This window comes from Scyliorhinus torazame, chromosome 21 (genome assembly GCF_047496885.1).
Source record: "Scyliorhinus torazame isolate Kashiwa2021f chromosome 21, sScyTor2.1, whole genome shotgun sequence".
Taxonomy (NCBI): Eukaryota; Metazoa; Chordata; class Chondrichthyes; order Carcharhiniformes; family Scyliorhinidae; genus Scyliorhinus; species Scyliorhinus torazame.
In genome coordinates, this window is record NC_092727.1 from 107,751,648 (window position 1) to 107,777,253 (window position 25,606).

A 25,606-nucleotide genomic window follows, 5' to 3' on the forward strand; every position below is an offset into this window, starting at 1 on the left:
AATTGGTGCCCCCAAACCAGCCACCTCTTGCTCCTCCACCCTCGGGAATCTCAGCTGATCTAGGAATCGTCTCATCCCCTCTTCCCCCGCTGGGGTCTGGGATCTGTACAGCTCTTCATAAAAGGCCTTAAATACCTCATTTATTTTCGTCGCACTCCGAACCGTGGCTCCCCTTCCATCTTTGACTCCCCCTATTTCCCTCGCTGCCATCCTCTTACGGAGCTGGTGTGCCAGCATCCGACTAGCCTTTTCCCCATACTCGTAGGTCGCCCCCTGCGCTTTCCTCCACTGTGCCTCTGCCTTCCCTGTGGTCAACAGGTCAAATTGCGTCTGGAGCCGTCGTCTTTCCCCAAGTAATCTTTCCTCCGGGGCCTCTGCGTATCTCCTGTCCACTCTCAAAATCTCCCCCACTAACTTCTCCCTTTCCATACCCTCTGTCTTCTCCCTATGAGCCCTAATGGAAATGAGCTCTCCCCTGATCACCGCCTTCAACGCCTCCCATACCACCCCCACCCGCACCTCCCCGTTGTCGTTGGCCTCCAAGTACCTTTCGATACACCCCCTCACCTTCCCACACACCACCTCGGCCGCCAGCAGTCCCACATCCAGCCGCCACAACGGGTGTTGGTCCCTCTCCTCTCCCAGCTCCAGTTCCACCCAGTGTGGGGCATGGTCCGAAACGGCTATAGCCGAATACTCCGTCCCCTCCACCCTTGGGATGAGCGCCCTACTCAGAACAAAGAAATCTATCTGGGAGTAGGCTTTGTGTACATGGGAGAAGAAAGAAAATTCCCTGGCCTGCGGCCTTGCAAACCGCCATGGGTCCACTCCCCCCATCTGATCCATACACCCTCTAAGTACCTTGGCCGCCACCGGCCTCTTTCCAGTCCTTGATTTGGAGCGGTCCAGTGCTGGATCCAACACTGTATTGAAGTCCCCTCCCATTATCAGGCCTCCTATCTCCAGGTCCGGAATGCGCCCCAACATGCGCTTCATGAATCCTGCATCATCCCAGTTCGTGGCGTATACGTTTACCAACACCACCCACGTCCCTTGCAGCCTACCACTCACCATTACATATCGCCCTCCATTGTCCGCTACATAGTGCCCCCCCCCCCGGCCCGGCCGACTAGCCATCTCCTTTTCTGGGCCAGTCCCGTGTCCACACCTCCCTCACCCTCCAGTCCCCCGGAGGGGGGACCCCCGTCCCGACCACCTCTTCTGTGTCCCATTCCCTTTCGGCCAGTGCAGCAGCAACCCGCTCCGCACCCTCTGGTGCAGCTCCTGTCGCGGCCTTGTCTCTCTCCCCCAGCCAATGTAACATTTCCTGCGCGTGATTGACCCCCTTTATACAACAACCATCACACATCAAACCCCAAAACATCCCCCCCACCCTCACAAACCCTCAGTTTGACAAAGGTCAACGCCTCTTCAGGCGTTTCGAAGTAATAGTGTTGGCCCTTGTATGTGACCCACAGTCTCGCTGGCTGCAGCATTCCGAATTTCACTTCTTTCCGGTACAATGCCGCTTTGGCCCGGTTGAAACCCGCTCTCCACTTTGCAACCTCCGTGCTCCAGTCCGGGTATATTCGGATCTCTACATTGTCCCACTTACTGCTCCGCTCCTTCTTGGCCCATCTCAGGACCCACTCTCTGTCCGTGAACCGGTGGAACATCACCACCATCGCCCTTGGCGGCTCATTTGCCTGGGGCTTCTACGCCAGCACCCGATGTGCCCCGTCCAACTCCAACGGCCTCGAAGGGGCCTTTGTGCCCATCATCGCCTTGAGCATCGTGCTCGCGTATGCCCCGGCATCAGCCCCCTCCACTCCCTCAGGGAGACCCAGGATTCGCAGATTCTTTCACCTCGACCTGTTCTCCAGGTCTTCGAGTCTTCCCGCCCACCTCTTGTGTTGCGCCTCAAAGTACAACAAAGAACAAAGAAATGTACAGCACAGGAACAGGCCCTTCGGCCCTCCAAGCCCGTGCCGACCATGCTGCCCGACTAAACTACAATCTTCTACAGTTCCTGGGTCCGTATCCTTCTATTCCCATCCTATTCATATATTTGTCAAGATGCCCCTTAAATGTCCCTATCGTCCCTGCTTCCACTACCTCCTCCGGTAGCGGGTTCCAGGCACCCACTACCCTCTGCGTAAAAAACTTGCCTCGTACATCTACTCTAAACCTTGCCCCTCTCACCTTAAACCTATGCCCCCTAGTAATTGACCACTCTACCCTGGGGAAAAGCCTCTGACTATCCACTCTGTCTATGCCCCTCATAATTTTGGATACCTCTATCAGGTCTCCCCTCAACCTCCTTCGTTCCAGTGAGAACAAACCGAGTTAATTCAATCGCTCCTCATAGCTAATGCCCTCCATACCAGGCAACATTCTGGTAAATCTCTTCTGCACCCTCTCTAAAGCCTCCACATCCTTCTGGTAGTGTGGCGACCAGAATTGAACACTATACTCCAAGTGTGGCCTAACTAAGGTTCTATACAGCTGCAACATGACTTGCCAATTCTTATACTCAATGCCCCAGCCAATGAAGGCACGCATGCCGTATGCCTTCTTGACTACCTTCTCCACCTGTGTTGCCCCTTTCAATGACCTGTGGACCTGTACTCCTAGATCTCTTTGACTTTCAATACTCTTGAGGGTTCTACCATTCACGGTATATTCCCTACCTGCATTAGACCTTCCAAAATGCATTACCTCACATTTGTCCGGATTAAACTCCATCTGCCATCTCTCCGCCCAAGTCTCCAGACAATCTAAATCCTACAGTATCCTCCGACAGTCCTCATCGCTATCCGCAATTCCACCAACCTTTGTGTCGTCTGCAAACTTACTAATCAGACCAGCTACATTTTCCTCCAAATCATTTATATATACTACAAAGAGCAAAGGTCCCAGCACTGATCCCTGTGGAACACCACTGGTCACAGCCCTCCAATTGGAAAAGCATCCCTCCATTGCTACTCTCTGCTTTCTATGGCCTAGCCAGTTCTGTATCCACCTTGCCAGCTCACCCCTGATCCCGTGTGACTTCACCTTTTGTACTAGTCTACCATGAGGGACCTTGTCAAAGGCCTTACTGAAGTCCATATAGACAACATCTACTGCCCTACCTGCATCAATCATCTTAGTGACCTCCTCGAAAAACTCTATCAAGTTAGTGAGACACGACCTCCCCTTCACAAAACCGTGCTGCCTCTCACTAATATGTCCATTTGCTTCCAAATGGGAGTAGATCCTGTCCCGAAGAATTCTCTCCAGTAATTTCCCTACCACTGAAGTAAGGCTCACCGGCCTGTAGTTCCCGGGATTATCCTTGCTACCCTTCTTAAGCAGCCTCATTCTGCTCCACTCTCACAGCCAGGCCCACGAGCTCGTCCTCGTTCTGACTGACTCTTTTCTGTACCTCCTGGATCTTAGCTTCGTGGGCTTTCTGGGTGATCCCGAGTCCTTCAATTGCCGAAAGCATAGGCGCCAGCATCTCCTTGTGCATCTCCTCGCGCTGCTCCTCGAAGCAGCGCTTGATGAACTCCTGCAGCTCCCCTTTGTCCCTGGCCGCCGCCATTTTGTTTTCTTTCCCTCACTCCTCCCGTTGCTCCAGTGCCGCTCCTTTGGCCGTTACACTTCTGGTCCGTTTAATAGAAGCTGGAGGGGGACCTCTCTCTTCCCTTCCCCACGGGTTGCGTCAAAAAAAAAAATGTTCCGTTGGGGCTCCTCTAACGAGCCCGAAAGTCCATGGTAGCGGGAGCTGCCGAATCGTGCGGCTTAGCTCCGCATAGCCGCAACCGGAAGTTGAGAGGGAATCCTTTCGGCAGTGTTCGCTTCACCAGTCTGCCCCAAAAAGTCTATGGAAACCCCTGAAAAAGGTCTGAGAGTTGGTTCCAGACAGGAGCTGCCAAATGCGCGACCTACTCCTCCATGGCCGCCACCGGAAGCCTCGTCCCTGCTTCTTCAATGGCCTTGGTAGATCTTTTCACAGTTGTTCCCTCTGCTGCTAGAATTCACCTTTGATAGAGGCCCCCAAGTCAGATTGCAGCTTTAAGCTTGCCCTTCCCCCGCCTGCATGCTGGAAGAGGCTTTTGTCTATTCCTGCAGCTCAAGCCAAATTTTTTACTGTTTTTGCCGGGTCTGGTAGCCAAAAGACACAACATTCCTGGGGGACACTGTCGGGGGAATGCCGCAGTCTTCTTCCCACACCGGGAAATGTCAAACAAATGCCGTGGGGGCCCTGTAAAAGAGCCCAAAAGTCCGTTCCAAGCGGAACCTACTGAATATGCAACCTAGCTCTGCATAGCCGCACCCGGAAGTCTCCAAATTGAAATGAACTGAAATGAAATGAAATGAAAAATGAAATTAAATGAAATGAAAATGAAATGAAATTGGGATAAATTGTTGAGTTATCTTCCAAAGGAAAAACAAACTGACCTGAAAGAGTTATTGATATCATGTGGGCAAGTTTGTAGTGATAAATTGGGAAGTAATAAAATGGCTATACATGATGCAGATGTGGGAAATGCTGTTCCAATCTAACAACATACATACAGACTTAACCCTTTAAAATTGGCATAGATTAACAAAGAGATTGAGAGTATGCTTCAAAATGGCATAATTGAAGTGGGTTGCAGCCAATGGAGCACACCCACAGTGATGGTACCTGAACCAGAAGTACCGAACAGTTGTGTGTGGACTATAGAAAGGTTAAGGCAGTTACAAGAACGGACTCTTATCCTATCCCACGTTTGGAGTATTACATTGAGAAAGTGGGACAATCAGTTTTATTTCCAAACTGGATTTTCTTAAAAGGTTACTGGCAGGTACCTTTAATAATAATAATAATAACCTTTTATTGTTACAAGTATGAAGTTACTGTGAAAAGCCCCTAGTCGCCACATTCCGGCGCCTTTTCGGGTAAACTGGTACGGGAATTGAACTCGCACCTTTATCCGAAAGGGCGAAGGAGATTTCAGCTTTTGTGACTCCAGATGGTATATGCCAATTCAAAGTTATGCCATTTGGAGTGAAAAACGCCCCAGCCACATTTCAACGGTTAACTAACAAAGTCTTTTCAGGGTTACCCAATTGTGCGGTATACATCGATGATCTGGCAATTTTCAGCCAGACATGGACAGAACATTTGACACATCTGATGGAGTTATGCGATCGACTTCAGGAGGCGGGTTTGGTGATAAACCTAGCCAAAAGTGAATTTGGAAAAGCCCAAGTCACTTTCCTTGAGGAGTTTCCGATACCCTCAAGACAAAGGGAAATAATGCGATTTCTTGGCATGAGTGGATTTGTTCGAACATTGGTGAAAGGTTTTTGTAACGTGATTGCTCCACTGACGGACTTGCTGAAGAAATGTCAAACATTTCAATGGACAGCGGACTTTCAACAGGCATTTGACTGCCTGAAAGCGGTGATAACCAATGCTCCTGTGTTGGAGAATTGCAAGGGACTCTGTGATCAGATTGAACTAAAGTATCTGACTTTAAAGAGAAATGCCGAGGCATAGAGAAATGGATGGAACATGCAGAGACCTTCTTGTTCAAAGAGACTGTCTATCAGGAAGGATTTCAGTTGGAGAAAGAAGATCAAAAATGGACTATATTATTATACCTTTTTGCGTGTGTAGTTTTTTTTTAAACAAAAAAGTATATTTACTGTGTGCATTTCTTAAAGGATAGTGAAAAGGTGAAAAATGAAAAAATCTTGAAGTTGGTTTATTTTTTTTTCTTGGGGGGAGGTGTCATGTGAGAGTACCTTTATGAAATGGTTGCTTATAAATGGGTATGTATATAAATATCTGTAGTGAGCGTACCTTTAAGAAATGGGTGTTTATTACTGCAGTGATGTCGGAGAGTGGGTGGAGCTGGGCTGTCTGTCAGCTTTTTACTTTTGTTTTAGGCTGTTTGCTGCAGGGTGTGTTTTAGTTTCGTTTTCAGAGCAGGATAGCTGCAGTCACAGCCAGAAGGTGTATGAATCGCTCTCTGTAATCTAAAGACTGTAAATCGATCCTGGTTATTTAAAACTAATAACAGTAGTGACTTTAACCTGATGTGCTTCTGGTAAAAGATGTTTTAAGTCTTATGGGTGTTAAAAGGAAAGTTTAACGGATTACTTATTGTTGTATTCTTTGGGGGTTGTATTTCAATTGATGGTTGCTAAGATGTTCACTGTATGTTTTAAAAAAGTTAACTTGAGTTCATAGAATAAACATTGTTTTGCTTTAAAAAATACTTTTCCATTTCTGCTGTACCACAGCTGTCGAGTGGACCATGTGCTCCCCATACCACACTCCTTTAAAGGTTGTTGGTCAGGTGAACTCCATGATACACTTTGGAGTTCTCTACACCCTAGCCCATAACATGTGGCACAGTCCCTGAGTGATGTGGTACAGTCCCTGAGTGATGTGGCACGGTCCCTGAGTGATGTGGCATGGTCCCTGAGTGATGTGGCATGGTCCCTGAGTGAAGTGGCACGGTCCCTGAGTGATGTGGCATGGTCCCTGAGTGATGTGGCATGGTCCCTGAGTGATGTGGTACAGTCCCTGAGTGATGTGGCACGGTCCCTGAGTGAAGTGGCACAGTCCCTGAGGGATGTTGCACGGAGACCCTAATCGAGACAAGAGCGGGCCTCCAGCACTGGCAGCGGCAGATGATGAGGAGCCCCCAAAACCTGCTCAAGCCCCGCCCCCCCATCCCAAGGAGTAGCCCGGAGGCCATCGGGCATCCCGGGGCAGGAGGAGGTGATGGGGCACGTGCTGGTGACTCCCACAGGGGAGGTGCTAAAACACCTCAGCACCTCTGAATCAAACCCACCTGTTGCTGGTACATCCAATGGGCATCCGGCAGAACAGAGTGGCAACATGCCACCTGTGACATCCTGTAGACTGGAGGGGACATCTAGTCCCGGTCGCTACAGAGGATGTCCCGCCAAAGGGGACCCAGATCACAGAGAGGGGATCGCAATAGGCCGCTTCAGCTTCTGATGTACTACCTGGGGACCAACCTAGATGGAGCGTTAGGGCAGGTAAGGCTAGAAAGTTGGCACAGGTGAAGCACGTAAGTTAGTGATGGGGGCTAGGGCACAATACTTGTATATATCACAATAAACACCTGTTCACCAATGTTCAGACCTACCTCGGTGCTCTATCTGAAAGGTGTAATGGATGGGTTGAGCTGGACTTGGTGCAGAGGGTGGGCTGTGTGGGGGAGGTGCGAGGTGGGCAATGGAGGTGGGCATGGGCCTGGGCCACCAGGGCAGTCTCGGGCAACACCCAATGTAGCTCCAGAAGGCAGCAGAGAATGGGGCTAGATATGTGGGCATGCCATGTGGTAGGGACTACCCGGTGCATGACCGACCACCGGTACCCAAACCCACCCCTCTCCCCCTCCCCCCTCCCACCCCAGACCTTGTCCCCACCCCTGCCACCCCAGGGGTTCGCTGGGACCGTGAAATGGAATGGCCAGCACGCATGCAGTGATCACCCAGGCAGACGGCGGAAAGTGCTACCCAGGGCAGGAGTCAGATATTGTCCAGAGCACCAGAGCTCAACGCGGAGCAGGTTGTCATCATCCCCTGCCCCATGGACCAGACCCGCTGATACTGCCAACACTCTGTAGTGAAGCAGGTAGGAAGCACGGTGGGGGGTGCGGTGCAGGGAGAGGAGGGGGTGGGGGTGGTGAAGTGCAGGGAAGGTGGACAGCGCCGGGGGTGACTGGCCGACACGGAGTGTGTGGGGGTGGGAAAGGACATTTGAACTGCCACCGGCCAGGTCCCCTGGTCAGTGAACCTGGAACCTGGTGATGATTAGATTGTCCCATGTGCGGAGGTTGTGGCGCACATGTTATGCGGTCTCCTCTAGCTGCCCAAGGCCCATGCCCGGCCCATCTTGGCCCTCCTCTGCATCCTTCTCGTTGGACGAGGCATAGCGTTCATCCTCCTCCTCCAGCATAATGGCCCTCTGCTGCATGATGTTGTGGAGGATGCAGCAGGCCTCCACGACATGGAAAACTCTCCTGGGGCCAAGCTGGAGAGCATCTCCAGAGCGGTTAACGTTGTGAGGGACAGCCGGTGATGCTCTTCGCATCTATGGACCATGGTGGATGGTGTGGGGGGTGCGCAGGCCTGTGGCTGGACACCTATGTGCTGGGGCAATGCCCCAAACCCAAAGCCCGTCCACCGGTTGCCTCCCCTTCCCACCCCCCCGCTACTCCCCCTGGCCCTGGCAGATCTGGTCGTGCACAGCTGCGCCTTTGGGAACATGTCTTACCTCCTTTCTCTCCCTCAGCAACCTCGGCAACCTGATGTTAAATACCATAAATGAACCTCGCCGTTCCTGCATCCGACTGCCAGAGGCGGAGCACTGCGTGAGGCCGGGAGATTGCCAGGTCTGGCCCATTAATGATATGCCAAGGGTCTTTACTGTACAATTTGCATCCCCACGCCAGTGTGCGCCGTGGAACGCATTCACGCTGCTGTTGCAACACCGGAGCTGCGTTTCCCATGGAATTCCTTTGGGTGCCCGACAATGGCCTCAATTTTCGACTGACGCGGGATTCTCTGCCCAATCGCGATTCACGATTCCAGCATCACTGGATGGAGAATCCTGTCCAGCACCTTTAGCAATGTTGCTTCCTGATGGCCACTTGCATGAACCTCTTTCATGATCATCGGGTTCATTTAATTTGGACGGCCAAAATATTAAAACATTTCACATTAATTACTTTAAATTTACATTTCCGAGCAGCAAACAGTCTGTGTGGCTCAATCCCTTGGATGAATGTAGATTTATCAATTAATGTCTGGTTGTTTTAACCAATGGTTCAGAGGTCTATGTCGCACCTTTTGAGTATAATGTCATGTGAGATGTGGAATTCAGGGTGAGAGGCGTAGTGTTCCATTATATAAGGTAAGGTTAGAAAGTCCAGTGAAGAGTGGTGAAGTGGTAGTAGGAGTAATAGATAAACTATCTTGTCCAGGAATGATATAGCTGGATCGCAGGTGGGAGTGATGCCTTCTTTGGTTGATAAGCCAGTGGAAAATCAGACAACTGGACTGTTGAAGGACGAATATCTTGGGATTTGTCCAGATTGTGTAGTAACAAGATCGCAAAGTCACAGGTTAAGACAAGAGGAGAAATCAGAGAGTGAAGATAAAGGTGAAGTGCCATTATCAGAAACGACTTTTGATCAGATGGTTGGAAAGAACAGGTGGAGGCTGAGACAGATATTTTTAGTTCAGGAAAATTGGCGGAGTTACAACAGAAAGGTGTAGAAATAAAACAGATGTATCAGAAAGCATACATGGAAGAGGAATCTGAGTGAAAAGCAGAGTGTTATTACCGTAAAAGTTTTGTCTTGATGAGAAAATGGAGACCTTTACGTTTGCAGGCGGATGAAACGTGGCCAGAAGTTCATCAAGTGGTATTTCCGGTAGGGTATAGAAAGGAGGTGTTGCGAGTTGCACATGAGGTACCAGTGGGAGGTCATTTGGGAGTAAGGAAAACTCAAGCTAAAATCCAAAAACATTTTTATTGGCCTGGACCACATACAGATGTAGTTACATTTTGTCAATCATATCACACATGTCAAGTGATAGGGAAATCTCAAGCAGTGATAAAACCAGCGCCCTTAATACCCGTTCCAGCATTTGAGGAACCTTTTACAAGGGTCCTAATTGATTGCGTGTAACCGTAAAACGAAAAGTGGGAATCAATATCTTTTGACTACAATGGATGTGTCTACTAGGTTTCCAGATGCCATTCCAGTATGCTATATTACAGCTAAAACAATTGTGGAGGAGTTACTTAAATTCTTTGCCAGATATGGACTACCCACAGAAATACAATCAGATCAAGGATCAAATTTTACCTCAAGGTTATTCAAAGAAGTTATGGATAGTTTAGGAATAAAACAATTTAAATCAATCCAGAATCGCAGGGAGCGTTAGAAAGGCGGCATCAGACATTAAAGACCAGGTTGAGGGCTTATTGTCAAGATTATCCAGAGGATTGGGATAAAGGAATTTGATTTGTACTGTTTGCAATTAGGGATGCACCGAATGAGTCAACCAAATTCTGTCCTTTTGAACTAAATTTTGGTCATGAGGTAAGAGGACCACTTAAATTGATTAAGGAGAAATTGGTCGTGAGCAGTCTGAAACTACATTATTAGATTACGTGTCAAATTTTAGGAAACGATTAAATAGAGCAGGTGAATTGGCTAGACAGCATTTACAAGTTGCACAACATGTGATGAAACAGGTAGCAGACATGAAATCCAAAGTTCGTAGTTTTGCCTGTGGAGATAAAGTTTCAGTATTGTTACCAGCGGGAGGTGAACCTTTAAAAACAAGGTTTTGTGGACCTTATCAGATTGAAAGGAAATTAAGTGAGGTGAATTATATGGTAAGATCGCTGGATAGAAGGAAAACTCACCACGTGTGTCATGTGATTATGCTTAAAAGGTACTTTGAAAGGGAAGGAGAGCAAAAGGAGGAGGTTTTAATGATTCTAACTCAAAGTGACGAACCAAATCCAGATGACTGTGAATTTCACATACCTCAAAGTAAATTGGAAAATGAGGATGTTCTTAAAAATTGGGATAAATTGTTGAGTACCTTCCAGAGGAAAAACAAACTGACCTGAAAGAGTTATTAATATCACATTGGCAAATTTGAGGAGATAAATTGGGAAGTACTAAAATGGCTATACGTGATGTAGATGTGGGAAATGCTGTTCCAATTAAACAACATCCATCTAGACATAACCATGTAAAATTAGCACAGGTTAACAAAGAGATTGAAAGTATGCTTGAAAATAGCATAATTGAAGTGGGTTGAGGAAATGGAGCTCACGCATCATGATGGTACCAAAACCGGACGGCACCCAACGGTTGTGTGTGGACTATAGAAAGGTTAATGCAGTTACAAGAACGGACTCTTATTCCATTCCATGTTTGGAGGATTGCATTGAGAAGGTGGGACAATCAGTTTTCCTTTCCAAACTGGATTTACTTAAATGTTACTGGCAGGTACCTTTATCCGAAAGGGCGAAGGAGTTCTCAGCCTTTGTGACTCCAGATGGTATATGCCAATTCAAAGTTATGCCATTTGGCATGAAAAACGGCCCAGCCACATTTCAGCGGTTAACTAACAAAGTTGTTTCAGGGTTACCCAATTGTGCGGTATACATCGATGATCTGGTTATTCGATTGACTTCAGCAGGCGGGTTTGGTGATAAACCTAGCCAAAAGTGAATTTGGAAAAGTCCAAGTCACTTTTTTTGGCCATTCAATTGGACAGGGTTGAATGGTCACACGGGATGTGAAAACAAAAGTTATTGAGGAGTTTCCAATACCCTCGAGATGAAGGGAAATAATGTGATTTCTTGGCATGAGTGGATTTGATTGAACATTTGTGCCAAATTTTTGAATCATGGTTGCTCCACTGATGGGCTTGCTGAAGAAACGTCAAACATTTTAGTGGACAGAGGAGTTTCAACAGGCATTTGACAGCCTGAAAGCTGTGATAACCAATGCTCCTGTGTTGGAGAATTACAAGGTGAACTGACATATCTGACTTTAAAGAGAAATGCTGAGGCGTAGAGAAATGTATGGATCGTGCAAAGACCCTCTTCTTCAAAGAGACTGTCAATCGAGACGGATTCCAGTTGGAGGAAGAAGAACAAAAATGGACTATGTTATTATTAAATGTTTGCGTGTTTTGTTTTGTTAAACAAAAACATTTATTCATTGTCCTATTTCTTAAAGGAAAGTGAAAAGGTGAAAAATGAAACCATCTTGAAGTTGATGGTTTATTTATTTTTCTTAGGGGGAGGTGTCATGTGAGAGTACCTTTAAGAAATGGGTGTTTATAAAAATATCTGTCGTGAATGTCATTTGAAGAAATGTTTGTCTGCTCAAGTGACTGCAGTGATATCAGAGTGTGGGTGGAGCTGAGCTCTGGCTTTGCTTTTTAGTTTCGCCTTGAGGCAAAGCTTGGGTGTGTCTGTGTTTTTTAATTTAGTTTTAGTGTTGGAGTTGCAGCCAGCCAAAGAAGGTGAGCAATAAATGCTGACCTAGCCAACGACACCCACATTCTGTAAAGTAATTTTAAAAAGGCGATTGAGACATCATTTAGCTGTGTTATATACCATTGCAAGGCCCCAATGAGCAGTGTGTGAGATAAATAGAAAATCGTATTTACTATTCATGTTTTAAGTCAGATCCCACCCCTTGAGTGTCCTGCCTGCTTATTGGTCATGTCCTGTTCTCTGTGTCGATTAGCTGCTTGTCTGTATATCATTATGTGTGTTTGCATATCATTACAGCTTGAAGCACCTTTAACTTCATTGTTTTGACATGCGAGAACACTTCCTGCTCAATGGGTGTCACTCTCCTTCCTGGAGTCACTATTTCTTCATATCAAAGCATTTCATTAATATCGAGTCAGATTAACACCTGCGACAGGGCAAGGGAACACCAGTTGTGCACATCTGACTGGAGAAAAACAGCAGTGAACAGGAGTGAAATAGGCAAGGAAAAACTTGTAGACGGAGACAATAAGAAACATCGGCAAAGACAGAGAAAACATGGGAAGGAATTGAAAGGAATGAAGGTGCGAAGAAAATAAAGTAATTGAGGTGAGCATGTTACAAGTAAAAGTGAGGGAATTAAGAGGCTTTGAATGTGAATTAGAGGGATCACGTAACTTCTACCATTCACAGGCTTGAGAAAATAATTGTGCATTCAAAAATTAACCCATTAATCGCCAAAGTTGACATTAATGCCCTAATTTGGATTGATGCATGTTACTCTGTTTCAAAACTATGTATCATCCTTCAGTTTATCTGTAGCAACTAGCTTCTGCAGGAGTTTGTTTGTACATCAACTTGGTTCAATGTCTTTCTTCTTTCTAAGTACAGATCACACATGCCCAGACTTATTTTCTTATTCTCTATTTCTAAATCTTTACTTTGTTGCACAATCCATCCTTTACAATCGCCATTCAGGCAGAACAATTGTTGTTCAAACATGGGTTGGTCTATTTCGAAGAGTTATCAGTTTCTGTACTGAGAACTGAGCACCACCAGAATAATTTTCCAAACAGATTAGTTTGCTACTCTGCACAGGCTGAGTCATTTTATAATTACCTCCATACAGATCCAGAGCTGAATGTTGCCAATAATGAGGTACTTTGTGATAAAGCAGCACCTTTTGATTTGAGTGGTGGCCTCTGTGCAATGGGAGGGCTTAACAGCGAAGAAGACACACACACTTTAAACTGGAGATGGGGTGCAGTGAGACTGAGTGCTTCAATCCAGCAATTTGTGACGGGAAGGAATTTGGTGCAGAAAGGGAAGAGGCGCTGCCTGGCCTTTTACAGAAAAGGAATAATCTGAGTGGGAGGCGTAGATATTGCAATGGGAGTGTTGAAGCCCAGAGTCATTCATAACACATTCAGGTATGCAGTTCACCAACACCTTCTCTTAGGCATGGACAATAAATGCTGGGCTAGTCAACCACACCTATATGAGGGTATCATATAGTTGGGATTATGGAGGCATGGCTCCAAGGTGACCAAGGATGGGAACTAAACATTGAGGGGTATTCAGTTTTTAGGAAGGACAGACAGAAAGGAAAAGGTGGTGGAGATGCATTGTTGGTTGAAGAGATATTGATACAATATTTTGGAAAGATATTAGCACAGAGTAAAAGGTTTCCTTTACTCCACACAGACTGAGAGACTAAATATGGGTAATTTTAAAAATAAATAGTTTATTCAAGAAAATCCAGATCGTAAAAAACAACCCAAACTCAGATCACAGCACACAATACCCCACTACTATGGTATGGGAACAAGAAATTTGGCAGCACGGTAGCACAAGTGAGTAGCAATGTGGCTTCACAGCGCCACGGTCCCAGGTTCGACTCCCTGCTGGGTCACTGTCTGTGCAGAGTGTGTACATTCTCCCCGTGTCTGCATGGGTTTCCTCCGGGTGCTCCGGTTTCCTCCCACAGTCCAAAGATGTGGATTGGCCATGATAAATTGTCCTTAGTGACCAAAAAGGTTCGGAGGGTTATTGGGTTACAGAGATGGGGTGGAACTGAGGGCTTAAGTGGGTCAGTGCAGACTCGATGGGCCGAATGGCCTCCTTCTGCACTGTATGTTCTATGTTCTATGTAAAGGCGGCACAACGTAAATTCTTACTTTTACACAATTACCTTTACACCCAAACCACCCCACCTCAACAACCTGACCTATGTGGGGGATTCTAAAGGCTGAAGTATACCCACTGCTCCTGGAGTTGATTTCAAAGTCACAAAATGTCTCCTCTGCTCCTTCTTTAACTCGGCTGGACCTTTGTAACAGTATCTTCCTGTAGTTTTCTGTTTGTCTTAATTCTGTTGAATTCTTCTTGGATTTTCTCGCAGTAGTCTTTTATGCCAAAAATCTGTAGTCTTTTCTTTCTTGAAGTCTTCCGTTGTAATAGTCTGAAATCTCCTTGAGACTGTTTAGACTCAAACAGGTTGATATTAAGAAGGAGGATGTGCTGGCAATTTTTAAAAACATCAGGATAGATAAGTCCCCTGGGCCTAGGTTACTACGGGAAGCGAGGGAGGAGATTGTTGCGTCATTGGCGATGATCTTTGCGTCCCTCCACTGGAGTAGCACCGGATGATTGGAGGGATGCGAATGTTGTTCCCCTATTCAAGAAAGGGAATAGAGAAATCCCTGGGAATTACAGACCAGTCAGTCTTATGAATGTGGTGAGCAAAATATTGGAAAGGATTCTGAGAGATAGGATTTATGATTGTTCAGAAAAACACAGTTTGATTAACGATAGTCAGCATGGCTTTGTGAGGGGCAGATCATGCCTCTGCCTTACAAGCCTCATTGAATTCTTTGAGGATGTGACAAGACACATTGATGAAGGTTGGGCAGTGGATGTGGTGTATATGGATTTCAGTAAGGCATTTGATAGGGTTCCCCATGGTAGGCTCATTCAGAAAGTTTGGGGCATGGGATACAGGGAAATTTGGCTGTCTGGATACAGAATTGGCTGGTCGAAAGAAGACAGCGAGTGGTAGTGAATGGAAATTATTCCGCCTGGAGGTCGGTGACCAGTGATATCCCGCAGAGATCTGTTCTGGGACTTCTGCTCTTTGTGGTTTTTATAAATGGCTTGGATGAGGAAGTGGAAGGGTGGGTTAGTAAGTATGCCGATGACACGAAGGTTGGTGGAGTTGTAGATAGCGTCGAGGGCTGTTGCAGGTTACAACAGGACATTGACAGGATGCAGAGCTGGGCTGAGAAGTGGCAGATGGAGTTCAACCTCGATAAATGTGAAGTGATTCATTTTGGAAGGCAGAATTTGAATGCTGAATACAGGTTTAAAGGCAGGGTTAATGGAAGTGTGGAGGAACAGAGTGATCTTGGGGTCCACGTTCATAGATCCTTCAAAGTTGCCACCCAGGTTGATAGGGTTTTTAAGAAGACGTATGGTGTGTTGGCTTTCATTAACAGGGGGATTGAATTTAAGAGCCTTGAGGTTTTGCTGCAGCTTTATAAAACCCTGGTTAGACCACTGTATGGTGTCCAGTTCTGGTCTCCTCATTATAGGAAGGATGTGGATGTTTTGGAGAGGTTACAGAGGCGATTTTCCAGGATGCTGCCTGGACTGGAGGGCTGTCTTATGAAGAAAGGTTGAGAGAGCTAGTACTTTTCTCACTGGAGGGAAGAAGGAAGAGAGGTGACTTGATAGAGGTGTACAAAGTGATGAGAGGCATGGATAGAGTGGATAGCCAGAGACTTTTCCCCAGGGCCGAAATGGCTATCACGAATGGATATAATTTTAAGTAAGAAGTCTTACAACACCAGGTTAAAGACCAACAGGTTTGTTTCAAACACTAGCTTTTGGAGCACTGTCGGAGTTTCGCCTGAGGAAGGAGCAGTGCTCCGAAAGCTAGGGTTTGAAACAAACGTGTTGGACTTTAACCGGGTGTTGTAAGCCTTCTTACTGTGTTCACCCTAGTCCAACGTCGGGTCGGAGAATCCCCGGAGGGGAGGTGCGAATCCCGCCCCACCACCCCAACGCTTGCTTCCCTATTCTCCAGCGCTGTTTTTCGGGGGCCGGTGGGTTCCCGCCACGCCGCTCGGGGGCCTTTGATAGCAGCTCCTCCGGGATTCTCCCTATGGGCCGTCAAGTTTGCCCAGTCCCGCTGGCGTGGATTATTCACCTCACACACGGCGGGACCTGGGGCAGGGGGGTGGATGGATCCCCACGGTCACCTGGCCCGCGATCTGGGCCTACCGATCTGCGGACGGGCTTGTTACATGGGTAACCAGGAGGACGGCAGTTGGACGGAATGCATTGATGCAAATTTTCCCCACAACAGCCAATCAGCAGCTCCGCTCTACTGCCCTCTACTGGATGCTTGCCTTGACTTGAACACTCCAGGTTCCTTGCTCATGTACACTTTCTGGATGCAGTGACTGCAATGCACTGATGCAAATTTTCCCTGCAACAGCCAACCAGCAGCTCCACTCTACTGCCCTCTGCAGGGTGCTTGCTTTGACTTGAACACCTCGGGTGTCTTGCTCAGGTACACTTTCTGGATTCAGTGACCACAATGCACAGCTGCAAATTTTCCCTGCAACAGCCAATCAGCAGCTCTGCTCTACTGCCCTCTGCTGGATGCTTGCCTTGACTTGAACACCTACGGTGTCTTGCTCAGGTACACTTTTTGGATGCAGTGACTGCAATGCACTGATGCAAATTTTCCCCCCAACAGCCAATCAGCATCTCCGCTCTACTGCCCTCTGCTGGGTGTGTATTTTCGTCTTTTGGATGCATCTGAGCCTGTCCCACCTTTTCACGTTTTTTAAATTTATTTTTTTTATAAATTTTCAGCGGTTTCACACATGGCCTGGGCATATTTTAGTGATGCCTCATCTGCCCATATTAAGCTACTGCCGCTGGAGTCATTGGGGATTTAGTTCCAGTTGTCATGGGGCATCCCATTAATATCTCATACGGGGTTAAACCCGTATTACGATTTCTCTGATTTTGCAGTGCATACATTACTATGGGTATGGCATCTGGCCATAGCATCCCATTTTGTTGACACACTTTTGTAACTGCAGTTTTAATTATTCCATCCGTCCTTTCCACCATTCCTGAGGATTGTGGCTGATATGGTATATGCAATTTCCAATCAAATCCCATGGCTTCTGTTAGGGCTTTGGTCAATTTGCTAGTGAAATGAGTTCCCCTGTCACTGTTAATACCCATTGGTATCCCAATCCCAGAATATTCATCCTTCCACACTTCAGTTGTCTGATTTTCCACTGGCTTATCAACCACAGTAGGCATCACTCCCACCTGCGATCCAGCTATATAGTTACCCAAGATAAACTGTATTCCTGGATAAGATAGATTCTCTTTTACTCCTACTACCACTTCACCGCTCTTCACTGGACTTTCCAACCTTACCTTATATAATGGAACACTACTCCTCTCACCCTGGATTCCACATATTACCACCTTTTTTGGCAACATTCTTCCCAGACTACATAACTCTTCATCTCCTACCATTAAAGATTGACTAGCTCCCGTATCTCTTAAAATTGTGACTTCATTACCTGCTCCTCCTGATACACATGAGTAAACTTTACGCACACAAGTAAATTCTTTAAAGGGTCTGGCACCTTCTTATCAATCACATCTTGATCAGGCTATACAATCTTTTGCACCTCCTTCGCTTCACTTGGGCTTTCCTTTACCACTTTAACAAACCCCACTGTCTTATCCTGTTTTACCACATCAGCCTTCCCAGTGCTTTTCTTCAACCACCAACACTCTGACTTTACATAGCCTAGTTTATTACAGTGAAAGCATTTGAAACTTTTGACACTCTCCTTATTATCTCCCATCAGATCACCTTTACCTTTACCACTTGAGTATTTCTCATTTTTTCAAAGCCTTTATTCACCTATCAAAATTGTCTTGATAGCAACCTGCTTTTAGCCAAGAGTGAATCTCCTGTACATAGACATAGATCATACTGTGCAGAAGGAGGCCATTCAGCCCATCGAGTCTGCATCGACTCACTTAAACCCACACTTCCACCCTATCCCACAACCCAATAAACCCTCCTAACCTTTTTGGTCACCAAGGGCAATTTATCATGGCCAATCCACCTAACCTGCACGTCTTTGGACTGTGGGAGGAAACCAGAGCACCCAGAGGAAACCCAGGCAGACACGGGGACAACGTGCAGACGCCGCACAGACAGTGACCCAGTGACCCTGTAGGGAGGCTTGCTCCCGTGCCTGTTTTAACTTTGGTTCTGTTATGGTGGATGGAAGTTCAACTGCAGCTGCTTGCAGTTGTGGCTGCTGTTTGAGAGCCAATTCCTTTGCTATTTTATCAGCAAATCTATTGCTGCATGAGACTTCATCATCTGCGGTAGTATGCGCTTCACACTTTAAAACGGCTATCTTGCTGGGCAGCTGAACAGCATCTAGTAAATTTAAAACCAATTTAGCATGTTTAATAGGTTGGCTGGAGGAAGATATGAATCCACTGTTTTTCCATAATTGGCCACAATCATATACTACCCCAAAGCGGATCGGGAATCGGTATAGATATTGACTGTTTTATTTTTAGCTGGAATACATGCTTTAGTAAGGGCAAACTATTCGGCCGCTTGAGCAGACGTTCCCGAAGGCAGAGCAAAAGCTTCCACTATCTTGAATGGAGTTACTATTGCATAGCCGGCCAGGAGGGTCATATCATTTGGCCGGTTTGCTGATCCATTGGTGAAAAAGATGATGTCTGGATTTTCTCGTGGGTGAATCAGGTCGAGGGGTTGTGGTGGCTTCAACCAATTGTAAACAGTCATGATCATACATATGTTCTGTTTCCGAGGGCGCGGGTAAGCGTGTAGCAAGGTTGACAGCTGGCGCTTGCTTGTAGGTAAAGGTGGTTTTAGAAAGGATTACTTTACACCCAGTGCATCGAGCCGCAGTAAAATGCTACGTTGTGGATGAATTAAGCAGCAGCAAAACTGAATTTTTTTACTATGGCCGCTGTGGCAGCTACTGCTCTTAAGCAACTTGGCATAACCTTTACCACAGCACATAGGGCCACCGAGTAATAGGCAAGGGGTCTTTTCCCCCCTCAATGCTCTTGCACCAGGAACGCTGTTGCAAATCCCCCTGCTTCATTCACATAAAGAGTAAAGGGCTTGCTGAAATTAGGAAGTCCCAAGGCATGGGCGCTAATCATGGCTTGTTTCAAGGTACGAAATGCTTGCTCCCTCTCTAGAGTCTAGATAACAACTGAAGGGGCATCCTGTAGGGTAGCCTTGCGCAGTACTGCGTCCATCTCTCTATAGTCCGGTATCCACTGCCTGCAATAGTCCACCATGCCAAGGAAGATAAAGGTTTCCTTTTTCCGTGCACAGAGTTGGAACCCTTGCTGCAGCCTGTACACTTTCAGACCCAAGCCTCCGCTGTCCTTGCTGCAGCTGAAATCCCAAATACTCAACTGTTTCCTGACAGAATTGCAGTTTGTCCATTGAGACCCTATGCCCTCTTTCTGCCAGATGTGATAATAACAAAAGGGTATTCTGTTGACAAACTAGCCCTCCCTCTGAGGCTATCAATAAATTGTCATCATACTGAGGGAATGTTGAGCCTGCAGACAACTGTCTCTTTTAAAAGTCTCTGTTAATACTGTTAATTCCGATGTGTAAAGCAAATAGATATTGACTTTCTGGCTGCAATGGTATGGAGAAAAAGGCTGAGAAAGTATCCGTTGTTGGTGGTATAGAAGACAAAATGACATTTGTGTCCGGCACCAATGGAGCAATTGTGATATCAATTTTATTGATGGCTCTGACATCTTGTCCAAACCACCAATCGTTGGGTCTTCCTACCTTTGGAATGGGGAGTATACAGGTGTTACAGGGGCTTTGTGTTCTCCTCAGCACCCCTTGCTGTAATAGTGCATTGATTACTCCCTCTGTCCCTTTTTCTGCTTCCGGTGCCAACCTGTCTAGTTTTAAGTAGGGCAGGGCAACGTTCTTCTGTAACTGCATCCTATGCACTGGGGCAGAATGTACTTTTCCAACATTACTTTTATGTTGGGCCCATAGATGGGCCAGTACCTGGGCCAGGATTGAAGGGAGCAAATGCTGGCTCTCTCGGGGAGGTTGTTGTCTTTCAAATGTAGCGGGCCATTGCTCCTCTTTCCATGTCACTTTGCCCTCCTGTTTGCCATAAAATTCTGTCAGGTAATTGCGTCCGTCCATTTCAATATTAATCCCCTGTATTACTTTTTTCCTTTGGCCTCTTTGATCACTTTTCCTATTTGCTTTGCCTTAGCGGGATGTCTTACAGCCAATGTTAAATGGGGTTCTGAAGGTAAACCCATCCCAAAAAGGTCCCTCTGACTATAGGTCAACTGTACTAACATTCCTAATCCCACAACACCGAAAAATAAAAAGGAGTGACATGCAATGATGTCTGCTGTCCTAAGTGACTTTGCGTTTATAAATTGTATGCGTGCTCATCCTCACGAGCATACCAAGCCGTGCAATGGGTCACAATATTCTCTCATCTGGACTTTATCAGGTGTTTTAATAGCTGTGCAAAAGGATCATTGATCTTTTGTAAGACTTCCTGCAGTTTAAAAAAATTGTTTTTTTTAACAGTGGTACTGTAAGGGTTAATGTCCAGCTGCCAGCATAGAACACAGACACAGAGCGATCGGGCACAGTCTCAGAAGTTATTACATTTTTCAGCTGGTGAGCTCGTATTTGAGACAGTTTTACAAACATTCCATTATCAATGCAATGAATTACCGCTCCTAACTTGCAGAGTGTCTGTCTGCCTAATAGGGTCAGGTGTCGCTAGTTTCGGTACATCCTTCCTGGGGGTTAAATGCTTCTTGGCCCCTTGCATGATAGCCTCTTTCCCTCTATTTGCTAACCAGTGTTCAAGGGACTCATTTCCTTCATTCAAATGATTATCATTATTGGGAAGCCAGCCCCCATTTATGCCGGGTGGGACTGCAATTCAAAGCTTCAAAGCTGACAAAGATGCATCATAAGAGTATTTTGGAAGCAGCAAAACATCCCCTGGGAGGGGGCTATAAATAGCACACATTTAAGTCAATTTCCAATGATTGATGTTATAGGCATTAGCTATTCTTAGAGACGTATATTTTTTCTTTGTCAATTCAGAAAAGATCAACTGTCTGCTGAAATGGTTAATATTTCCTACAAAATCTAAGGGGCTGAGAACTTGGCATGATGCCATTTACGTTTTTTCACGTAATCTAAAAACTTATTCATATTCAATTACTTTTATTCGTAAAGGCACTTTTAAACTGATCGTAATTTCCAATGTTTCCGTTCATTAGAGAAATCTCAACAAAAATCACTTAAGTTATAATCTCTGACTCACAAAGACAGATGATAAAAAATGCAACCATCTTCATGCTTTGACTAAAATTAATTGGTTAAACAAAACACACAGATTCTCACAGCTCACAAATATCACAGTTAACCGTGAGCCTTATCTCACGGCTACAGAAAATCTGAAGTCCCATTTTCTACAGGAACCCATCTGTTATGCTTTTACCTTAATCTTCTATTTACTTTTACTCCCCTGTTTTTTTTTTCGAGAGGGGTCAGCTTCATTAGATTCCTATGCGGAACATATAGGTTTTCCTCCCTCATTCCGTTGCTTTACGATTGTTTCTTTTCATTTTCTTACTCATTTTCACTCCCTTATCTGTCCTCTTTAAGGAGTTCACCTTCTTTCTCGCTCCGGATATCTTTACCGAGGCTTCGGGACGACCTGTGAGGGGGCGTCGAGTTTAGTGCTCATCGTTCCTTCTGCAAAATACTTTAGAACATATTTATAACAATAACAATGACCGTGGAAATCATTTACAAATACTACAGGGAGCGCACACCGGTGTTTATCCTTTCACGAACCTCAAAGTCTTTTTTTTTAAATTTTAGTCTCTAAGGCACCTTTTTCTTCCCATGCAGCTATCATTAATTTATTAATTAAGATAACACTCCTAGCATGAGTCACTGGCTAGTAATTAAGGCTGCCGAGCCGCAGACCCCCTTTCAGCTGGGGCCACGCTTTGGCTACTTCCCGTTAAATTAGAGAAACTACAACAACTACGCCAATTTGTCGTGGAAGTCATAATAAAGACAAATTCCTCAAGGTTCGATTTAAGGAAATTTATTGACACAAATATATTTGTGGAGATAGAGTGTTCCAGCTGCAAAAGCTAGTGCACTGCACTCTGACTTATGCAGTCGAAAACCATTATATTTATAGTGTGAAATAAACAACTTTGAAGAGATAAAGCTTGGGAACATATGCAAGAGGAAATATGAATGTTTTGCCCTTGGTTTAAAAACAATTCGAGTACGCATTTTGTTGTCCTTCGGAAGAACAACTTATTATCATAACAAGGCCAGTACAACATATTAAGCAATATTTAGCAATGCTTATTTTCGCTCAAAAGCAGTGTTAAAATATAGTCAATATTCCCAGCATGCTTCTAAATTGGTAACTCATTAACTTCCCTTCCACAGGCGGTTGACAAGGATCAGACACAAGCCCTAAAGATTGGACTTATAGACATTAATCTTGTAAATTTTGTTCTGTATCTGCACGCTAGACACCTCTTATGTATATATTCATCCACTTGCCATTTAATGTAAAAGGTATACATGTAAATACAGTCAGGTATGCGCCAAGCAACCAACATTTTTTTTAAAAAGGGGAGATGTCATGATATGCACTCATGCACATAATGAGATACAGACAGGCAGTGACAGACACCCAGTACAGCCAATCAACACACAAGACAGAACACAACCAATCACCAGGCAGAACACTAGAGGGTGGTCTCCCACTATAAAACACACGAGGCATCACCACTCTGCCTCTTTTCACTGGTGACAACTGTAGTGACAGTCAGGGTGTATAAATCAGTTAGCACCTTCTACATGTGGCACAGAGCTAGTCTGGTCTAGTTAGTTATAGTAAGCACGCTTAGATTAGTAGAGTGTCAAACTCACAGAGAACTGTGTGCACTGCTTAACAAGTTCAATAACGCGTATTGAACTAACATCAAAGTTTGGAGTCTACTTTCAAGTACAACTGCATCCAGTTGCAGTCCGTGTTACCCCAGGGTGATTAACACGACAGTTTGGACAGGCTGAGTGATGGGCATATGCATGTCAGATGCATATAGTATGGATAAATATGAGGTTATCCACTTTGGTAGCAAGAATAGGAAGGCAGATTATGGTTTGAACGGGTGGAAGTTGAGAAAGGTGGATGCTCAGCGAGACCTTGGTGTCCTTGTGCATCAGTCATTAAAAGGTAGCCGCAGGTACAGCTGGCAACAAAGAAGTATGTTGGCCTTCATAGCGACAGGGTTTGAGCACAGGAATAGGGATGTTTTACTACAATGATGAGGGCGTTGGTGAGGCCACATTTGGAGTATTGGGTGCAGTTGTGGTGACCTTATCTGAGGAAGGATGTTCTTACTATGGAGGGAGTGCAGCAAAGGTTCACCGGGCTGATTCCTGGGATGGCGGGACTGTCATATGAGGAGAGATTAAGTCGGTTTGGATTATATTCATTGGAGTTTAGAAGAGTGAGAGGAAATCTCACAGAAATGTATAAAATTCTGACAGGATTAGACAGGGTGGATTCAGAAAGAATGTTCCCGATGGTGGGGGAGTCCAGAACTCGGGGTCAGAGTTTGACGATAAGGACTGAGGTGAGGAGAAATTTCTTCACCCAGAGGGTGGTGAATCTGTGGAATTCACTACCACACAAAGTAGTTGAGGCCAAAAGTGACGTAATTTCAAGAAGGAATTAGAGATAGCTCTTAGGGCGAAATGGTTCAAGGGATATTGGGGGAAGGCGGGATCAGTGCATTGAATTTGATGATCAGCCATGATCACAATAAATAGCGGAGCAGGCTCGACGGGCCGAATGGCCTCATCCTGCTTCTATTTTCGACATATGTTTCTATGTAATATTCACTGCTGGAACTCACCAAGGCTCCTTCGTGGGCATCTTCCCAATCCACGATCGTTACCATCTACAAGACAAGGACAGCAGACATATGGGAACACCACCACCTGGAAGTTCTCCTCCAGTGGCCATCCTGACATGGAAGTACATCGTCATTTCCTCTCTGTCACTGGGTAAAAGTTTGGTAACTGCCTCCCTAAGAACACTGTGGGTATACGTACACCACATGGACTGCGGAAGTTCCGGAATGCAGCTCACGACCACCTTCTCAAGGGCAATTTGCGATGGACAAAAAATGTTGGCCAAGCCAACAGTGGCCACATCCCATGAATGAACAAAAAGAATAATAGTAAATAATGTCACTTGTTGTGCTCACTAAGCCACAATATATATTTCTTCAAAGAGAAAATGAAATCCACTTTGTCTGTAAAGTTACTGCTGTTATTTGTCTACAATCAGTTTTTTTTCTCACATGTTTGGAGTATCTATTGAATGATCACTGTTATATATCTATTGAATGATCACTGTTAACTATAAATATTACCATTGTAACGCATACATCTCCTGCAGAGGGCGGCACAGAGGCGACGCTGATTGGCTGTTGCGGAGAGTGAATTGTGGAAAGTTGCTGTCGGGTGAGTTTCTCGAACTAATATATTTCAGGCAGTGGCTAAACCCGAGACATACACAAGTAGTGTCTCCCGCTCCTCCTCCTCTAACCCCAAAAAAATAAAGACTGTGTGGTGAGTTGGTGAGGTAAGTGTTTCTTTCCTTTTCCTCTCTCCACCCTTCCACCACCTCTAACCTGCGGGGAGTGTGAAAATCAGGCAAGCTTTTTTTTTTCTCTCTGTAATTGTCAAGTGGATAAATGGAAGGGATGGCAGAGAGGGCAGTGCAATGTTCCTGCTGCAGGATGTTCGAGCTGAGGGACACCGTCAGTGGCCCTGCTGAGTTCACCTGCGGGAAGGGCACCCATCTCCAGCTCCTCAAAGACCGTGTTAGGGAACTGGAGCTGGAGCTGGATGAACTGAGGATCATTCGGGAGGCAGAGTCGGTAATAGGTAGAAGCTACAGCGATATAGTTACTCCTGAGCATGAAGGTAGCTGGGTGACGTTTAAAAGGAGGGGGAAGAAGCAGTCAGTGCAGGGATCCCCTGCGGTTGTTCCCCTCAATAACAGGTATACCATTTTGGATACTGTTGGGGGGGGGGACCTACCAGAGGTAAGCCACGGTGACCAGGTCTCTGGCACTGAGTCTGTCCCTGTGGCTCAGAAGGAAAGGGGGGAGAGCAGGAGACAATTAGTTATTGGAGACACTATAGTTAGAGGTACAGATAGGCGGTTCTGTGGCAACGATAGAGGCTCACGGTTGGTGTGGTGCCTCCCGGGTGCCAAGATCCGTGATGTCTCTGATCATGTTTTCAGGATCGTTAAGGGGAGGGGGAGCGGCCACAAGTCGTGGTACACATCGTTACCAACGACATAGGTCGGAAAA

The 25,606-nt window shown here is 45.9% G+C and overlaps 1 pseudogene; it reads left to right on the forward strand.

Moving 5' to 3' along the window:
• The first annotated feature begins 12,364 nt into the window (after window positions 1-12,364).
• The window catches only part of LOC140398475 (galactoside alpha-(1,2)-fucosyltransferase 2-like), a 36,412-nt pseudogene continuing 23,170 nt past the window's right edge, over window positions 12,365-25,606 (forward strand).